General features: G+C 48.1%; 1 long non-coding RNA gene across 1 annotated transcript in view; it reads left to right on the top strand.

The window, feature by feature from the left end:
• The window catches only part of LOC138510069 (uncharacterized), a 73,438-nt gene that overhangs the window by 42,784 nt on the left and 10,076 nt on the right, over positions 1–20,578 (top strand). Inside the window, exon 3 of the long non-coding RNA XR_011280309.1 lies at positions 1,182–1,259. This is a non-coding gene — a long non-coding RNA (uncharacterized lncRNA). The remainder of the gene's footprint in view (positions 1–1,181; positions 1,260–20,578) is intronic.

The following is a 20,578-nucleotide window of genomic DNA, read 5'->3' as shown; positions in this document are numbered from 1 at the left end:
CGGTCCCACCAAGGTCTGACTGGACCGGTAAGTCCCCGTCTCACCAAACCAGACACGGTACCGGTATGGGAGGAAGTCATGTCGCAAATAACGCCATGAGTACCTCCATACTTGGAATGAGGCCCATAGACATGATCTGTAGCGAGAACATCTGAATATTGGTAGTTCTCTCCTCACTGGGTGGAATGTTTTATTCGCAATAATGTCACCCTCCTAAATGATCCCCACTTCGCTCAGTTTTATTAACTTTTGCCTCAAAATAGCACACACACAAATATTAAGGCGATATAACCAAGGCTGGCAGGCTAACCCCAACATTAAGGGCCAGAGCATACCAAGTTGACTGAGTGAGGGCCGCTGTGCTGCTATTTACAGCGTTGTCACACCAGCCAGGGTTACGCCGCCCCACCTTCACCACTGCCGTTAGTTTTCCTTTGTGTGCTGGGTAGCATCAAAGGAAAACATTTACTCAAGACAAGATGGCCACCATGGGGACATGGAAGGTGTTTCTGAATGAACTACCCTTTTCACTTCCCATGGCAGTCAAAGGAGGGTGGAGGGGCAGGCAATGGTTGGACGGGCACACCAGAGTCCGAATAAATAAAGGAAGCACTTCTGAATCCCCGTCTCCCACTTGGTGCTAAGATCTGCTTTTTCATCGAGGTGTCCTTTTTTCTGAGTTAAACGCAATGGTTTTCGGGAAGCTCTGCCGCAGTATTTGCATGCATTGTGTGTGTTTACTCCATTCAAACTTGTTGTCACGACTTTACAGTCCATTAGACCCAAAGAAGACATTGGAAATGTATCAATTAAACATGCTTGATCATTTTCCTTCTCATTTGCAGCTTGAGTGTGTAATTGTATTGTCTGTGAGCGTTTACAATTAGAATACAATATTTAATTAACATGGTTTTAATGAAGTGTGTAAAATCAAAGCGTATAACTGAGAACGTACGCCTCTTCTTACGTTGGCAGTGGGCTCAGCTGCTAAAGGCGGCAGTTATGGACAAGGCTAAACCGTCCCCCTCCCCTCGGCTTCCCTCCCCCTCAGAAGGGTGTGTTGGTGCAAATAATGTTGTGCTGAAATAGTTTGACTTCCAACCCTGTGTACCTTATAAAGCCGGTGGCACTTAATTGGCCTGACCAGTATTTGTGCTAATTGTTGTGTTTTGAACCCGCAGGCCCATCAGCCAAGGGGCACCCTCTGGGGCCACCAGGAGCCGTACGCAACCAGCCAAAGAGATGGACACTTTCCACGGGTAAGTCCTTCTCTCTACACGTTCTCATCAGTAGGGTTCCCACGCTTCAGGGCAGAAGAGCGGAACCTTTGCATCCCCTGCCCCGAGTTTTTGGTGGCAATAAGCCTGGAACCTGCTCGCTATTTCCACATCAAATCTTAGGCAAAAATGTTCATTTTTTTTTCAGTCTCTCAATACTTCAGACTGCTTAACCCATTACTTATTTTTTCAATATTAGCAGTCCCATTTCTCTTCTAAATTCTTTGTGCCATAGGCATTGTAATATAGGGGGAGACTACATAACAATAACAGTATTTTAAGCACCACCTTGAATCCCTGCTATGATATGTAGCACCCAGTCTATATTTAACCTTTTGAGTAACACTCCATCTCCTTACCCCCCCCACTGACACTTTGGGCATGCCGATCTTCCTGCACTCCCCATTTTCATTCCTGGCAGACCACGCCCCCCTCAACATCCAGTGGCACCAACCCCACTCAGAATTGTATCGGATTTCATACTAGCCCAGGGTGGATCAAGGCTCATGACCTGATGTGGTGCAGGTTACGCACTCGCTGTCTTTTAAAAACACTAAGGCCATTGGCCCTATGCCTGCCCCGGGACCATCATTAGCCCTATGCCTGCCCCGGGACCATCATTAGCCCTATGCCTGCCCCGGGACAATCATTAGCCCTATGCCAGCCCCGGGACAATCATATCTATTTGTTATATAGCGCTAGACACCCATGTGTCTCAAAGCGCTTAAATAACAGGTGACATTATAATGCCGCAGAGTGGTACTCAATTCATCGACCTCGGAAGGATGAAAGGCTGAATTGACCTGCCGGGGTTCAAACCTGCTACACAGATATCGGGGGGGGGGGGGGGGGGTGAGCGCTCCACTTGCGGTGCTATCCGATCGGCATAATGAGTTTGTCTATATGCTTGAGGAGGCACGCAGCCGGTGTCTGGGTGGTCTTGCTATTTTACTGACATTTATACTTTTCATCAGTAGCATTTGCGTGGCCTCCGGGCGCTCTGGTGGATAGAGTGAGGATGGGGGTGAGTCAGGTTTGTGGGAGTGAAATGGAAGCAGCCCCAAAGTACCTAGAACACCAGTTGAAGGGCGCTTTCTAGGGGTTCTTTGTCGAGAGCATTAAGACACTTGTATCCATAGGGTGAGCCCGATGTGCTTGTGGTGCTAGGACGCAGTGTCCAGGGCCAGGCCATTGAATGATTGTAGAAGTGTATAGTATTCTGTTGTTTGATGTCTGTTGACCATTGTTTCTAATGCCTTTGTGCAAGTGGTTTACTTTGTGTGCATAGCGTGTGTTTGCGCAGAGGTAGAGAACGTTGGAGGTCACCATGGCCACGCCAGAAGGAAGATGGAGGCTCCCGTGTTTCCCACCAGGCACTCCAGTAACCTCCCCGCACTAAGAATGGGGGTGCACCTAGGGCACTAACTCAGTAGTGATGTCCTTGGGTTTATGTGCATGTGAGACGATGCCATGAGGCACCTCCATGGCAGTGTGTGGTCCTGTAAAGGAGTGGGCCACCCCAGGGAGGCATAGAGGGCAAAGGGGGCATGCAGCAGCGGGTACCAAGTAGACAGTGGGTGAGAATAGTTCATAGCAGCAAGGCTTCCACAGAAGGCAGAGTGCTGATTGGGGGTGGGATGGGTCCACAGGAACAGCTGGGCATGCTACACGGTTTTGGTGCAATTTTGAGGAGCCAGTCATGTGAAATACACTGGGGAACAAAAAGCAAAAACACGGTTCTGCACTAATGACGTTAGACACCAGGGAGCAGAACCTCAGGGGGTTAAAATTGCAGTTGGACACATGGGAATAAATCCCAGTGAGCAAAATCAGTTAGGCTCCCAGGAGCAATATAGCATAAGGTTGAGTGAAATGGTGCATATGTCAACTAGGGAAACCAACCATCAAGCAGCATGCAACAAGGCAAAGCACACATCATAGTGTTGAATTAGCTACGTTTCTAACTGGCTCTCTCCATCCTGCACCACTAGAAGGACCTCCAGATCACTCCCTTCAAAGAACGTCGTCCAAATCGCTGACCGTTCCACTCAACTCTAATTCTCCCCTTCTGGGGCCCTCCTCCCCCCCCCCCTCTCCCTGTGTTCCTCCTACCCTTCCCAGCTCCTCTGCCATGCCCGTGCCCTGCCCTGTAGCGCTTTGAGGGAATACAGCTCTCAGTTGCTTCGCTTCTAGGTCCACGCTTTCTAAATCCCATCCATATCACACACACATTAAAGACTTCATATCACACATGTAAAATATTTCTACAAAGACTGTTTTCTATATTAATGTTTTCTTTGTTCATATTGAAATCCAATAAAGAAAATACTGCCACTTACAAAAACTGAATAAAGCTGTGGAGGGTGTTCCTCTACTCCAGTCTACCTTGGGTGATTGGAACCTCATCTCCTTATGCTTAAGGCTGGAGATGCACTCCTCTCTTCTCACCTTGGAAAACCTACTGAAAAGAGGAGAGGAGAAGAGACGAGGATGGACTACTGGGCCAAGGGAGCCCAGAAGCTCTTTAGCGCATTCAGATAAGCGTTCAGTGTGGGGTGGACAGTCCCATCCCTCAGAAAGGCTGTCTCTGCCTGTACACAGACATCCCAGTTGTGGCGGCACTTTACTTTGTGTCACTGTGTGTGCTGCCCGCCTATTGGTTTGTGTACACCATCCGTGAAAATAAAGAATACATGCCAACTGCACCAAGTCATTTAAACACCATAGCTCTGCGCTGTCCGACAGCCAGTGGTGGCAACACGTGGCACCTGGAGATACTGCAGCCAGGTCCTTCCACACTGTGTTGAAATTGGACATCGGCACATTTCGTAAAGCAGAGGGGAAACCACAGACACTGTCTTGTTCTGTGCCCCTCGGGCCTGCTGGTGACTCACTGTTTGGCATCACGTTCAGCAAGAAAGCAAACCAGGCTATAGATAATTCCATTTCATCACGAGTTTTCTCTTCTCCATTTCCAACAAGGTCTTCCAGGAGCCAGACAGGTGGCATCAAGTCCACACATGGATGACCATCCACTTCGTGCATGCGGACATCTGCAAAAAGGCAGTGCAGTGCAGTGCGACCACCTGCATGCAGATCTGGGGAATGAGCGTATGCTTGAAATGGAGATGGTCATCTGTCTTTCTTGGTTACAATTTACAGATTTTTCTATTCCTATTTATTGAAGTGCCGGCCCAACGAAGGCAATAAGCGAGAGCAAAGCTGCTTGCCGGGGTAAAGTGCCTCTGCATGAAGGCAATAAGCGAGAGCAAAGCTGCTTGCCGGGGTAAAGTGCCTCTGCATGAAGGCAATAAGCGAGAGCAAAGGTGCTTGCCGGGTAAAGTGCCTCTGCATGAAGGCAATAGGTGCGAGCAAAGCTGCTTGCTGGGTAAAGCGCCTCTGCATGAAGGCACTAAGCGAGGGCAAAGGTGCCGGGGTAAAGTGCCTCTGCATGAGAGCATTGTTTGATTGAGTGGCATATACCAGGTGGTGAAGGGGTGAGAGGGATTCTGAACAGGGACAGATCATTGACGGCTTGTGGGCAGTATTTACTTGTTTACAAATTACATGGCGTGGCTGGAGTCCCCTGAGGTGGGAGAAGGAGCGGGCAGAGAGATAGCAGGACACCCAGTTGAGTACAGTGCACCGGAGTCACAAAAGGAAATCGTATGGAAGAGTGAGGCATGGTCTGCTGCGACAAATGCGGCAGGCTTTCTAGTCTGGGCTTTGTGAAAGTGGGTCGATATCTCGGCAATCCAGAAATCTCCAAATCGCCTCGCATAGAAAGAGCAGATACAGATCAAAATTGCCTTTTGTAACTCAAATTACTTTAGAAAATTGCCCATAGTTAGTTGCCAAGTGGGGCGTTACCATCTTTGGCCCAGGACTTGATAGTTCTGCACTTGTGCTGGTCAGAATTGTTTATTCTTATCAGCGCCTACTTAAAACCAATGGATTCGTTTCAGCATATATGTCAGATTAACACCTGGTAGATCTCGTCATGGGGCCTCCCAGTCACTCGGGATGCTCTGAAGGCGGGCTATGCTTCATGGTATTGCCCGTCTTCTGAGCCTCCTGAAAAGCAGGAGGCTGCCACCTCCCTTTCCAAGGCGGAAGCTTTAGCTCGCCCATGGCCCTGTCCTGTGACCCTCCCCCCTCCCCCCCTACTCACCTCACCATCTCAACCCTGGCCCCACATACCTGCGGCCAGCTCATCCCTCCCTGGCTACAGGAACACACACCTTCCCAGCCCTCCATGGCGACGAGCACCATGGAGAGGGAGCGGGAACTATATACAGTCCCCTTCTCCCTACGTCCATAGTGGCTAGTTTTCTTTTTAGTTTTTTTTTTATAGTTGAGAAACTGCAACAGTGCCATTTCTCAACTTACTAACTGCTATAAACCATATGTTGGCAGGCATTAATGAAGAGATTAGGCAAATCCATCTTAATTCCAGAGCAAACTCTGGACCCAGGCCATTACCTGACCGGTAATGCCCATCCACATCAGAATTAATGGCTTAAGTAAAAACATAGGTTTGAAATGTAGGCCCTTTTTAATTAAAATCTGGCCAATTTGTAATTGGGTGAATTAAAATTCGCTCAGCACAGTTTGTTGGCTGTGACACTCTACTGCTTCTCACCAGATTTAGTAGCTATCTAACTAGTGTGCAGAGACAGTTTCTCGTTTTACGGCTTTAATTTCTCGTTTTATTTATGTATTGGTCATTTGTATAGCACCTATACGCCGAAAACAGTGTTTTCAAAGCGCTTCAAGGCAGGGGAGCGAACAAGGCGTAAATGCAATAAAACATTCTTAAAGGGCCTTGAGTCATTCGGAATCAGCAAGTGCTATAAGCATAAAAAAAATTGCATGACACAACAGGGGACTGATTTACAAAAACATAGAACAAAACTATCGTATTCGGCCTGACAACGTTTCAGAGAGTGCAAGAGATGTGACATAGATGAAGGAGAAGAGGGGAGGGGATAAGGGAGGGAGGAGAGACAGATAATACTATCGTACTCTGGGAACGTCATTTCACCAAAATGCCAGTTGTAGCGAAAGTGACATCACATGACCCTTAACCTCTGACATCACAGGAAGTTATGTCATTTGACCCAACCCTGAAATGATGACACAGGAAGCGAAGGCACACGACCCTTTGCCTCTTGATAACAGGAAGGGGTATCGCATAACATTCTTCCTACGTACACAACAAAAAATATGATTTTGATATCACTATAATGTGATATACATTTCATACAAGAATGGATCACCATATATATCGTTGATATCAGTGTGTATAGGCTCATATTACCAAATTACTGTGAATGCAAGAAGACCTCCAAGGCCAAATGATAATGTGTTATTATAAAGCGCTTAAGCAATTTATATAGAATAAATCTACATACAGTCAACCAGTGTCGGTACTCATTGATCGACCTCAGAAGGATGAAAGGCTTAGTTGAGGTGTTTAAGAACAGACTAAATAAGGGACTCTCCCCATGAAGTGTGCCTGAAATAAACATTTAATGAGTCTAGCAGTTATTGTATAGAATTCCAGAAAGACAAATTATTTGTTATTCCTATTAATTCTTATTTAGGGTCACTACTCGAAGTGTTACACTAGTGCAACCCCCTGTTTTTTTAAGAGCCCTGAACAAGAAAGCCACCCACTCCAGAAACAAAGAGCCACATGGAACTTGCCAAAGCCAGACCAGGGGATTACATTTTTTTTTTTCGGGGTCGATTGGGAGACCACCGGGGTAGCAAGGTAGACCGCGGGGGTTGCAGTTGCGATCCCGAAATGATGTCCCTGTACTCGGCCTGACGGCATTTCAGAGAGTGCAAGAGCTGTGACATAGATGCGAGGGGGGGGGAGAGACTGATAAGATGACGAGATAGATAAGATAGATAAGCAAGCAACCGGTAGGCAAGGGATGGAAGATGTAAAAACATCTAATTTCGAAATTGCCAAAAGCACTAGTAAGCAGCACAATATGAAGGATGCATAGTTGGTAGGCACACCTAATTTCGAAATTGCAAAAAAGTACACAAATGCAGAAGAGAAAGGAGGGGTATCGTGAGGCAGGAAAGAACAGCAGACATCGGCTCAGGCACAGCTAGAACAACATTGTTGAGTTTGTGAGTAGGCATCAGGAAGTCCAGAACATGAATCACAGGTACTCTAGAGTGAGAGAACAAAGCTCCCAATGAGGCACATGTTCACACAGTAGCTAGCAGCATGCTGGGTGACTGTTCAAAGATGGTGAGAGGTGGTGAAGCATGAAGTGATGCGGGGAAGGAGACCAGCCCTCCGAGCCCTGCCAAGGCCTGGACAGGCACAGACAGGTGCCTTAGTGGTGGGCCTCGAGTCAGGGGGCCGGCTTCACCTGCCTTGGTTGGTGGGAAAAAACAGCCTCAGCACACAATCCGAAATGAGGTAGGCTCCAGGCATTGAGCACAGAGGCAGTTATGTGCTGAAAGAAGGCGGTGGCTATCTTGGAAGAAACACAAGGTGGCAGAAAAAACACAAGAATCCAACTGGCCTTTCTTCAAGGAAAGACCCAAATGGCCATGGCTTCCATGCCATGAAAACTCATCCGTGTGCAGTACACCTTTTTTTTTTTTTTTTTTTTTTTTTTTTTTTAAATTTTCAAAATATTAAACTCTGTTTGTGCCCCTAGACACACAACTAAGCATGGGGGGCATTGGTTGCATAGTCGTCCTGCTGAACCTGTGAAATCCCGTCCCCCACATGGCAGGCTCATTCTACTTGCCTTAGTAGTGGCACACACTTGCCTCACCTGAATACAGCCGCCTGACCCACAGTCGTTTATTGTAACATGTCGTGGCTGTGTCTTTGGAGGGTCTCCACAGAAGGTGGGAGAAGCTTGAAGTGTGCATCTGAATGGGAAGGAAGCGTGCAGTGTACTTTTGGAGACTTGGCTGCAGTCTCCTCCAGCTGTGTTTGCTTAAGACTCCTCACCGCAGTGTGTAAATTGGAAGCCATCAGTCAGTAGTCGGAATGGAAAAGTTTCCCACTGCCCCCCTCATCCCCCCCCAGTGTGATTTCTAAAAGTTTCCTGTGGCATCCAACACCTTACCAGAATCAGGTCAGCACACTCCTTACATGGAGAACATGGTTATAAGCCAGAACATCCCCACCCCACTTCTCACCCCCTACAAAAGCAACGATTTATGGCTGGCGCCTGTGAACGAAAAGGAACAAGATGGCGGTGCCGTCCCATAGCGGAAATGCAGTGAAGGAGTACATAATTGGCATGTGTTTTCCGCCGCGGCGCTCTCGTGCAGCCAGGCGTTTGGATAAGTATTGCTTGCTTGATTGTGAAGAGAGGGAGGGAGGGAAGTGGAAGAGATGGTCTGAAAGAACCCGGCGCGGGGTATAGGAAGGTTATGCAGCTGGAATTTGTTAAGACCAACCTCTTTCTCTGTTGGCAATGGGACGAAGAAACCGTACAACCATGTATTGTTACTTGGTGCTGCGGTTTCGACCCCGGATCTGATGGACTAAAGCAAAGGGTAAGATGTGAATACAATCCTTTCCAAATGCAGGAAAGGCAAGCCAGGTAGAGGTCATGCAGGCTTGACTGCAACACATGATATTCTATTCTAGTGGATGAAAGGCTGGCCATGTACAGAACATGCAGCCGTGAGCCCACACATGAAACCCTTTCCAGGTGGATGGAAGGCTGGCCAGGTTTCGCGCATGCCACCGTGAGTCCACTGTGTAACTGGTACAATTACGGGTTGAACTCAGCTCGAGCTTACCGCTTACAGAGAAGCAGCAGTGTTGTTATTGTATTGAATAGATAACATAAGACGAGCTTAATTCTCCTAACATGACCAAAACAGAAAGTGCACCAGCCCTCCCCCTGATGTACTCTCATGTATGTGGCGGAGTGCTTCAACTGGTAGAGTTTGTAAAGGTAGTGTCAGGTGTAGAGCATATTTACCAGGCTCTGGCCTAAAAGCCAGTGTGTTTTGCACCTTTGTGAGTCTCATGTTAATTAATGAGCACACCTCTCCGTCAAATGAGTTTGTGTTTCTTACTGATTGTGACCCAGCGCAGAGAATGTGCCGGAAAAAGACGGCGCGGCGCTCTGGCAAAAAACGTCTTTCCGCAGCGCGGCCCCAACCCCCAGACCCAGGGGTAGGGTAGCAGCTCCCAGACACGACTCTCCCCTATTCTGACACTCATGGAGCGGACTGCTTTCAGAAGAAGACTTGGCACGAAGCGCTGCCTAGTCTTCTGGAAGAAGTCTGCTCGTTGTAGCGCTAGCTCCCACTGCCCAACCCGTTCTTCGACATACATTCAGAACATTGGGTGCTGGAGACTGCATACAGAAACTGCCGACGCCTCCCATGCAGTTTTTCAGCTGTCCAAACTGGTATATATGTCCTGCAATTTACAGACATCTCTTTGTTAGGGTGGACATTGTGACCAATCAAAACGCAAGAGTCCATTATTCGCTTAAAAGGTTTTCTTACTGAATAGGACCCATTTAAAATTGTGTGCATTATGATGTTCCCCTAATGCTCTTTGCTTTTATTCAAATCGCCAGGATTGGGTTCTGTATAGAGATGCTGTATTGCGCAACCTGGCCGGGGGCCCCACCACTTGGTTCCCCCAATAAATGTTTTCCATTTCCAGCGCTGTTGTGAACACAGTGATCAACCGCAACTAAAATGCTGAAATGCAACCATTTGTCAAACTCGCAACCCGTAAGTGGACCGATCCTGATCATGGAGAACAAGTGTGGCGTGTATTGTTGGTAAGACCGCCTCTAAGACCATATTTCCTGGTGCAGCCATCCCGATCGGGAGCTCCCAGAAATTGGACTTCTCCAGAATCTGTTGGATGCCAACCTACATGATATTGGCTTAGGTAAATGATCATGGCGTGCCTGCCTCACCACCTTGCCTGCCTCTCCTACCCTGCAGCTACATATGTGTCAGTCCCGCCTCACCGCCTCCTCCCAGCCAACTTCCTGTGGCGAGAGCGCCACTTCATAAATATCTTATTGAAAGTGAATAACCTTGGTGGTCCTTTGAGAAGAGTAACCAGGGAGCTGGGTGAAAGGCTGTCACCTACTGAATGCTATGCCTGGAGCGCCTTAGCGTGTCCGGTGCATTTCAATAATTCAGAGGAATTGCATGGGTTTGAGAGTGCAGCAGTCGGCTAAGTGGCACAGTTGAATACATGCTGTCTGCAGGATAGAAAGTATTTTAATTTGAGGAATTACTGGAGTACATACTTTTTTCCCCGCTGGTCGATTCTTATTTGTCAATGTATTTTGTGCAAGAAAATTGTACCAAAGGTCGGTGGGTATACATTGTTTTAACTGTTAATGGCCTCTTGTATGTACATGCCCATGGCGATATCTTTGTACACAGATCTACTTCAGGGAGCATGCGGCCTCCTTATTACTTTGGAGGTCATTCCGTCTGCATTACTGCCACTCGCCGCCATATTAAGTGTGCCAGTATGGCGGTGTTGCTCCCCAGTCATGGAGCGCCCAGTACTCCCTGGGGGATGTGGAAGAATGAAGCCTGTGGTAATTCCTCCGTATACTTGGGTGAAAGCAGAGGGTTTACCGCCGCATTTGGCTGGAGGCAACGCCTCCACTGTAATGGAAACTCGGCATTCGATGGTGCAGTCAAGCTGGCTGCAATGCCCAAGAGTTGCGGCAAGAGAATTGCACCAAACCAGTACTGCACAGCGGCACATGTCAGAAACCCCGCAGTCCTTGTACATTTGCTAGGGGGTCACTGGGGTATTGCAGGCACGCAGAACCTTTCTGGGAGGGCCCAGGAGGTGGAGAGGAAGATGGCACAAGAACGTGGTGTGATTGATCTGTGACTTGTGTGATCACACATGCCAGCTGCACTGGTTGGAACCGCGTTCCCTGTCTGTGTCAACCTAACTTCGGAAGCATTGACTGGTGAGTAACTTAGGGGCCCGGAGAGAATACTAGTAAGTCACTGGCGGAACCAGACTGGATGCAACACGCATGTTATGAATAGGTTTAGTGCAATCTTTAAGATAAAGGTAAAAGTGGTGTCATGTTTGTCTTTCTTCATTGACAGTTCCACATGCTAAAAAAGCAGCGTTCGTCACCTAGACACACTATTGTAGGTTTGAAATCGTGTTTATTGCATCTGACCCCCAGATGCAGCTTGTTCATCACGGGTGATGACGGGGGCGCGCCACTCAAGCCCTGCGCCAGCCACTGCTCGCTTACCTTATTGCCTTAAGCAAATGTCTTATACCACCCTTTGCTGTGGGCAGCAAGGTCAGGTAGGTCTTCTGCAAGTGCAGTGCGCACCCACGATTGAAAGTCCTGTTGGTTCCTGACTGCAATTGCAGCGGACTGTGGCCATCAGTGATTCCTCGGAACTCAAAGTTACAGGTTTATAGGCGGTGAATCCTGACATGATTTCAGAAGAATCTCTGCTGGCTCTTCCTAGTCCTTAACTCTTTTATTGCAGGGGTCTGCAACCTTTGGCTGTCCTGATGTTTTGGACTACATTTCCCATCAACCCTAGATGGTTATTCAATTGTTTGGGATGATGGGATTTGTAGTCAAACATCTGGAGAGCTGTCACGACCCACATCCAGAAACCCCCATGGGCCAGGAGGGGTCTTGGCTCGGGTCTCCAACAAACTTAGGCATCCTTTGCCTAGGCCCTCTTGGGGCCAGGCTCATACTTAATAAAGACTTGTGTTTAGGGAACTACTTTATTTAAAGTGCCAGCCAACATGGAGGCATCCACATATCTTGGCTCCTTGGAACCAAGCTATGCGGTATAGTGTTTTGGGTGTGGTAGCCTAGGAACTACTTTACCTGGACTACTTTCTTGAAGCTATTTAAACCACACCCGACTTGGAGAACAAGCTTCGCGTTACTTTGCAATCCTGCAACGTGACGCTCATCGTGTTGAGCTATACCTGCGAACCTCGGATGAACAGCATCTGTAAAGAGACAAAAGGACATCGTTAACAGCAGCAGCTTACCTGTAATTTCATGGTTAGCTGCCCACAACTCCTGCGAACAGCATTCTAGGATCAGCGCGTCTCCCGCACCGGCGGATCTGCAAAAAAGAAAGTAACAAGACATTAGACACTTTTACAACATAACGAATTGTGCCGAAAAGCTTACCTCGCCAGTCGCCCCTCGACCAGCATCGCCTCGGGATTTCATACACCGGGTGAGCACCGCAATCTATGGGAAAGAAAAGACAACAGGTGAGCAAAGGCAAGGCATCATAGCGCTGCGCATAGCGCCTACTTACCGCATCAAGGCGCTCTCAATACGCCATCATTTACCAGCGAGATCCAATTCAGCCAATTCATCACATTGGACTTCCGCGCACCTAAGGAAGAGAAAAAGACATTATTTAAACCAAGAAAGGCATGCAAGAATAACAACAATATACAACAGCAATAAGACCTACTTGAAAGACTCAAAACGGGCCGGCATCAGTGAAGTAACTAGATCGCATTCGCCCACAAAGGACAACGCGCCCCTGCCAAGAAGGCAGGACGGAGAGCACACCTGAATTAACAAGGTGAGGAGAGGTCCAGTGGGGATACGGGGTGTTGGGGGGGCGGGGGGGTGTTTTGGGTTGCTTACCCCAGTTGCCCAGTCTTGAACGTTGCCCACCTGTATTCCAGACAGAACCTCCCCGCTGGTCATACCTGGGAACCGCAGAGAAGGATACCAGAGATTTGCAGATCTGGTTTTCGTTCTGAAACCCCGGCTGGAATGCTCAATGCTGCGCTTGGAGGGGTGGAGCTCTAGCAGAAACCTCACGCAGAGGCGCGTTACTTTCAGGCCATTGCTTTGGGAAAGTCCATTGCAAGCAAGAATGGACCTGTTTGAAGGGGGGAGGTAATCAGATTGGGGTCCTTTTAGATTGGGCAGATGGAGCCATGGATCATAACTGATGAGGACATATCAGTCCACCAATATATCACAATCCATGGTGTGCCAATACACAGAGCTGGGTCTGTGGCTCGGTGCCCTAATGCATACACTAAAGGGGCCTTTGTTTTTGACCTCTTGTTCGCGTCGCGGGTAAGAATGCCCTCAACTCTTTGTCCTTCCAGGGTACAGTGCCAAGGTGCCCCTCCTGGGGGTGATCGTGCGCTCTACACATACACATGTTATGGATGATGGCGCGTAGCGTCCACTTCTGCGTTCCCCATCTTCCTTGTGCAACAAATCTGCCTGCATCTGCCCCCATATTGAAGATTCATGCGGAAGGTAGTGCTGGATCTGTATGGAATTGCACCTGGTTTTTGCACTTACGGAACCCATAGGGATGCATGCGCATTCACTATACCTATCCCTAAAACAAACCACATTGCAAGACAACAGACTTCTTGCACTTAAGTGTAGTGAAGGGGCCCTTTCTCTGTGCCCACCCTTTTTTTTCCTTTCATTTTTAAATGACCCCCCCCCCCAACTATTTTCGTTGCCATTCTTCTCATTATTTGACGCACAAATACATTTATCAAAACAAACGTTGAAGTAAATGCAGTTTCTTGTTGATGCACTACCAGGCACAAGACGCTACAGCCCGAATGCAACGTCTGCCAACACTTGCAGATCAGGAGGGAGCAGATCTCCACTGCCTCAGTGAAACAACCCGGCTAACGCGAAGGGGTATGGCGCCATAGCGTGACTCACCCGGGGAATCTCGCCCATGCATGATGAAACCCAGTGGGTAAGGGAGGACGGATGGCCCGTCAATCGGGCCCTATCTGCTGGAAGCCTCCTCTCTGTGTGCCCTGCCTCGTAGACCTGACGCTGCATCATCAGAGGCAAGGGCGGTCTTTGGTTGGCACTGACCCACAGGCTGCAGAAAACCCTGCTCATCCCTCTGCACTCCATCACTAATGGAAACTACCGCCCCAAAAGCTTCGGAGCGGCATAGCCTGTGGTGCTGAAACACATGGAAGAGTGGCGGTGGTGGAAGGGGGCAGGGGCGGTTGGGATTGGTGCTCTTCTACTTTTTTAAATTACATTTTACTATTCCAATACTTTTGTTTTGAAAGGAAACCGTTCCAGAATGTTTTTTTTGTTTTAAAATAAGTGTAGGAAGAAGTTGAAACTGGCACAGAACGTTCCCTTACACAGCAGGCACATTTGTTTAGGGGTTTGAATGGCGCGTGAGAGGGGGCGTGAAGTGAGGTTTGTGGGCAGTGGGGACAGGCCTGCTGGGCACATAGTTCCACTACTTCTTTTCATACACTTTGGCCACTGGGTGGAATGTGTGCTACCTTACCAAAAGGTGGCCTGTGTGAACTTAAGGAAATCACTGGGGTTGCGAACAATCCTGGTGCTACGGAACTAGTGCAGATATCAAATGATGAGCGCCATCTGTGGCAGCGGCGGTGGACACGGGTTCAACTTGGTACAGTCTTTAGACATCTTATACAGTGGATCATTTTATAGCAAATTTTCCCAAAGGTTTGGATGAAATGTCATTTTGGTTGCGCCCGCCCTGTTCCAAAATCTCCTTTGTGCTGAGAGTTCATATTGAGAGTCGATTACTGGTTTTACTGCCAAAGAACCAGGTTTCAACTTCTTCAAGTAACTTGCACTGCTCTGTTTCTTCCAACACAACTGATGGAACCCACATCGCCTCATTGAAACGTCACCCTCGCCCACAGTGGCTGGATTCCGTAATCTGCAGCAACTCCAAAGTTTTATATTCCCTCTTGATAAAAGGTTTGCTTAGTTTGAAACCTGGATGGATGTGTAAATACACTTAATTCTGCACCCCTCAAACTTTGGGCCACAATAGAAGCAATTCCCATCCTGCATATTGTGCCACAAACAATAATATCCCTCATGAATACTGTATGATGTCTAAAAAAGCCTAAAGAACAATATACCATGCGGAATACTGCAATCAGTAGAAAGTGTCCCACAGTAATACTGTAGAAAGGAAAAAGCCCCTTTACTTGCCATTTTTGCCAAGGAACAATGCACTTCTGAATATGGGTCCAAACCATGCTCACAGAACATTGTGGCATGGAAAAGAACTTTGAAAGGGTATGCAGTAGAATGGAGAAATTCATATACTCCTAAAGCAAGCACATTGCATTGTACAACTTGCTACACAAACCCCACAGGTCCTCCTTGTTAAAAGAAGGCATCTACAGTGATCTACTGTCTCGGGAGGATAGCTCAGCGGCAACGTGCTCGCCTTGAAAGCATGAAGACATGGGGAACACAGGTTCGATCCTCTGGTCCGGCTTAGAAAGCTCTGGGTGTTAAGTGAGTTATAAATAACCTATTATAGCCTGACCTATCATTTCATACAGACTCCTTGACAGTAGCACCTACTAAAACTGAACAATCCACACACAGATCTGCTCATGACGACACCAATTAACTCTGACTTGCTTCCTTGTAAGGGGCAAATGCACTCAGTTCTACTCTTGATAATGGAGCATCCTAGACTACGCTCGCTTTGACCTCTGCCGTTGATAATTGGGAGCCAGCGTCATCGCAGGTGGAAGCAGTAATCGGGGCTCCTTGTTCTGTTTTTGAAGAGTATTGATCTGCGGGCCCCATACATCTCACCTGTGCATAGATACATGATAACCAAAAGATGATGCCTCGCATGTGCTAGGACATGCAGAATATTTGTGAACGTCTGATGAGGACCGTGCCAGTTAAATGTCGGGCGTGGGAGTATGTGCGATTGTTAGGTAGGCTCTATGCACCGCTGCCACTGGGCATAGGACATACTGAGGAGCACCAGAAGAGAGTTCAGACTCCACTCCCGTCGAATCTTTGCTCCCCGTCCTCTTGTTTAAGGTATAGAAGAAGCCAAACGTTCCAAGTGTAAGGGACTTGCCGAGACGTAGTCGGCCTGTTTATTGCAAGTATAGCATCTCCATCAAGAACTACTTTACGCTCAAACTAGTCCTATTGTTAATTGTTTGTGTTGCTCCCCTGGACATATTGCCCCTTAAGCACTGTATATAGAATTTCTGGTGATTCAGGGGGCTATATAAAAGCAATCCACATGAAACCCATTCCCAAATAAATAGCAACCGCGCTGAAAAGAGGGACTACGGGTCCCATCCAAAAGATAAATCTAGAACGTATACCAGCCAAGTTGAGAAGAGTCCATGCCGTCGCACTCGAAGAATAACCTTCGTCAGCAGGCACATTATCCCAGCAAGCTGCATCAAGAGTGTTGGAATTAGGGACCAGATCACTCATCTCGGAAGCGGATGTTTCAATTGGCTGAGCTGTATTTCTCAATAAATGTGTGCCCTTCGCAGACCCATAAGGCTTAGGGTAGTGCCCATCACATGAAGGGCGTGCTCGACGTGACTGCTGTGCTACACTCTCGGAACATAGAACCATGTATGGGAGGAAGATGTATACACATGACTGTACCTCTAAAAGGCCTGTATCAGTCACCTCTCTGGCATGTGAGCAGGGAGGTAATGAAAGGTGCCAAATGAAGGACGCTGGACTGTCTCCCACTACAGTGCACCCTTTTGACAGTGCAACTCGGTGTGCGTTCGTCCTGCGCGAGTGGGTCAATAGGGAGCTCGGACATTATACCCGTCCATTTTCATGCCCTTTGCAGGGACTGAGAAGTGCTGGTTTTCTGCCATGAAAAGTAGAGCAGTTTAAAGGAATTGAAGATCTCCTGAGAAATGAAGGAATTCCTGGGTTAAACGGATGCACCCTGCATTTTGGGCAACTTTAGGCCGATTTGCCATATCACCCACAATACCAAGTGTGCTACAGGGCATCATAGTCAAGAAGCTTCAGTTCCATCTGGGCAACTTCCAGCTGCTTGTTCAGTTTCATACCTGGGCAAACAGAGCCGGCCTTGGTGAGGGGCGAGCCGGGCGACCGCCCGGGGTGCCACGCCCCCCCAGGGCGCCTTTTCGCCCTGCTACGCCAGCTCGGGGGAGTCTTTCAAGGGCTCGCCCTAGCTGGCGTTGTGGGACAAGGCGCAGCAGGCGGCCTTTTACTGTAAAAGGTGCCCGCGGCGGTGGGTGCCTTTAAATGCGCCCCTCCGCCATGGACCCTTTTCACAAGTAAAGGCGCCATTAGCCCCCCAACCCGCCAGCTCCGGGGAGTCTTTCAAGCGCTCCCCCCGAGCTGGCTTGGTGGCAGAAGGTGTGGCAGGCGCCTCATTGTCATTGAATGAACCCGCGATGGTGCGCTCATTCAGTGACAATGCAGTGCTAACGGCACCTATTTAACCTCCTCGCCGGAGCAAGGAGGTTAAAAAAAATAAAAAATAAAAAAAGTTGCCCATCCTGGCCCCGTCCCCTTCTGCCCGCCCCCTGTTAACCAGAGGGGTGAGGGGGAGCGCCAGTTCGCCCAGAGTGCTGCTGCCCTTAAGACCGGCCCTGTGGGCAAAGGATGTAGACCGTTTTTCTCAATGTATAGGACAAAACACTCATGGTTGGCGACATTTGGGATGACTGCCTGTCATCGGCCTTTATCCATGCAGCGGCTTAACATTAGACTTTCTTGTCTGTCACAGGCTGCAGTCTCGCAGGCAGGTGCCCCTTCGATGGATGGCCCATTGCTGGTTTAGTTCCTTCCTGCAAGATGGAAAGATGGATCAGCTGTGCTCGGTCTTGGAGGGGGCGGTGGAGGGGTTCCAGTCTTCTTGGTCCTGGAAAGTGTGTTGGGTTCCACAGGACAAAGGCCACTGCCCGCCACAACCCTTTTATGTGAAGCAAATGTCCCATTCCAACGTTTGTCAAAGAAAGACTTGACAAATCCTCATTCGGAGGTCCACATCCCATCAAAAAGGAACAAGCTGCTTGTTCATCTGGAATCGGACAATTACAAAAAAAATATTTATTTTTAGGCAAACCCTTCAACATTTTCAGGGCTCACTTTCTGAGTTCTCTTTTTTACCCTCTTGAAGTAGTCCTCCCTGTTTTCACTGTAATTGTCTCAAGTTTAATGGTGCCTGCCACCTCAGATGTTTTAATCTCCATTGAGCTCACTTATAAATCTAGCCACTCGAAGTGCACTTCAATTCTGTGAAGCAGTTTTGAAGTGACATTGATCGCTATTTAAAAACAACTAAGTAACACTGCATTTCTAATTAGCCCCATGGAGAAGCATGGATGTTCAACCAGCCACCCTGCTCGGAAGTGGAAGGCCATGTGAGCTCAGCTGGGACTAACATGTGATCTGCAGGTCAAACACATTTTCTACTGTACACACATGGCCCACCTAGATATTGCTCACACATTGGTACCCAAATTGAGCTCAGATGCCCGTAGAAGGAGCATTAACTAAATGAGCTCTTTGTTCCAAGAGGCTCATGCTCCTGGAAGGACTGTAAGGCTGGGGCATCGTCATTAACTTCTAGTGTCAGGAACCTATTGGGTGTTCCTGATGTGTGGCCTCTGCCGCGTCCCTACTGGCAGCTGTAAAGTGTGCCAAACTAGCAGCACAAGACCGCGAGGCCTACCAGAACAATGACCGCATTCCCCCATGACAATGTGTATTTTACTTGCCCAGGAGTGAAAAAGGGTTGGTCAGACATTACGCCCCCGTTCTGTGCCTGGGCTCACTGCTTAGACAGCCCACAAGGACTGTCTCATTAAGGTATGTAGCAGTCAGCTGAGAAATGTTGGTAGTGGGCTAGCCAAAAAATGTACGCCGTTCTGTAAAGTTCAGTTACCGCTGACCTGTTCAATGTACAACTGCTTGCCCAAGCACTGACAATATGGCCCTAATAAAAAGTAGAGCTAGATTGCAGGAAGTGTGGCCATGATGCTGCTAACACTTTGGGAGTCATTTTGGGAATTCCAGGTACTGCCAAATGAAATGTATAATTTGCCTGTAGAGAATAAAGGGCAGTCTTTCAGACTGTCCACCAGTGCACATTGTGAAATGTCAAGAGTTCAGATTTCACACCTCGTCAATTCTTGCCCCTTAGGCTGAAACCTTTGATCAAGTGTAATTAACCTTTTGGACAATCAATCTTTTAAAACTATGCGCGCAGCCCATTTTGATATTCACCTGTGTCCTTTAAAAAACCTTGAGATAGCATAGACCTAGCCTTTTCCATACACCCTACCTTGAGCCCAACAAGAGCACCACTTCAATCAAGTTACAAAATGCCCTCCCTTTTCTTTGTAGCCAAACATAGATGTGAGAGAAAAATGTCCAGAAGGCGTTGTTGCTTTGACCCTTCCTAACACCACTCTGCACTCTTTAAACAAACACAGTTCCAAAAAAAAGCTTCAACGGCCGCTTTTTTTTGTCTGCTCTTCTTCTGACCATTCTCTATAAATCCAGGGGGCAATGAACCGTCCCCTGCCCTCCTCGTTGGGCACAGCATGTTCAGAGGCTGGCAGAGCAACTTCATCTACACTAACTCAATTTCTCTGGGGCAGCCACTGCTTGGGTGAAATCATTCTTAACTGACCGCACCTCCAGAGTGTCCATAGGCAAAGAAGCGGCCAACCCCATCCCAGTCCCCATAGGAGTGCCCCAAGGCTCTTGCCTTTCTCCCACGCTGTATAACGCATATACCAAGCTCCTGTTCTCAGCACTTGACGATATGGGTGTCATTTACACTAATTTTGCGGATGACACCCAGATCCTCATACCTCTTACAGGCAACTATGACCAGGACACTTTAGCAATCAATAAAATTTACGTCATCATACAAAACTGGATGGCATTAAACAGCCTATGTCTCAACGATGAGAAGACGGAAGTCCTCATCGGAGGAGCTCCAGCCAAATTAGCAACCCTTCAGCCAGAATATTCAACCATCAACATCGACGGCACCAATATCCCAGTGTCAAAACAAGTAAAACCACTGGGCGTGTACTTCGATGCTAGCCTGACCATGACCAAACAGATCAATGTACTTTCCTCCTCCACGGCCTACACTTCCAAATTAACCGCACTCAGCCGACAATTTCTGACCCCAGCAAACTGCCTCACCCTGGCCAGAGCACTGGTCCTATCGAAATTGGACTACTGTAATGTATTACTACTGGGCACATCCAACACCAACCTAGCCAAAATGCAACTCTTGCAAAACAAAGTCCTGAGGGCAGCGCTAGGCATAAAAAAATCAGACCATATATCCAAGACCAGGAAAGATGCCCACTGGCCCCCCATCAAAGCCCGCATCATTTTCAAAACACTATGCATCACCCACAAATGCATTACCAAAAAAGGACCTATCTACCTCAATAACACTCTGCATCCTAAAACTAACATAAGATTACTGAGATCCAA

Source organism: Ambystoma mexicanum, chromosome 6p (assembly GCF_040938575.1).
Source record: "Ambystoma mexicanum isolate Mex_15411 chromosome 6p, UKY_AmexF1_1, whole genome shotgun sequence".
Classification (NCBI taxonomy): domain Eukaryota; kingdom Metazoa; phylum Chordata; class Amphibia; order Caudata; family Ambystomatidae; genus Ambystoma; species Ambystoma mexicanum.
This window is presented reverse-complemented; position numbering and strand designations above follow the sequence as displayed.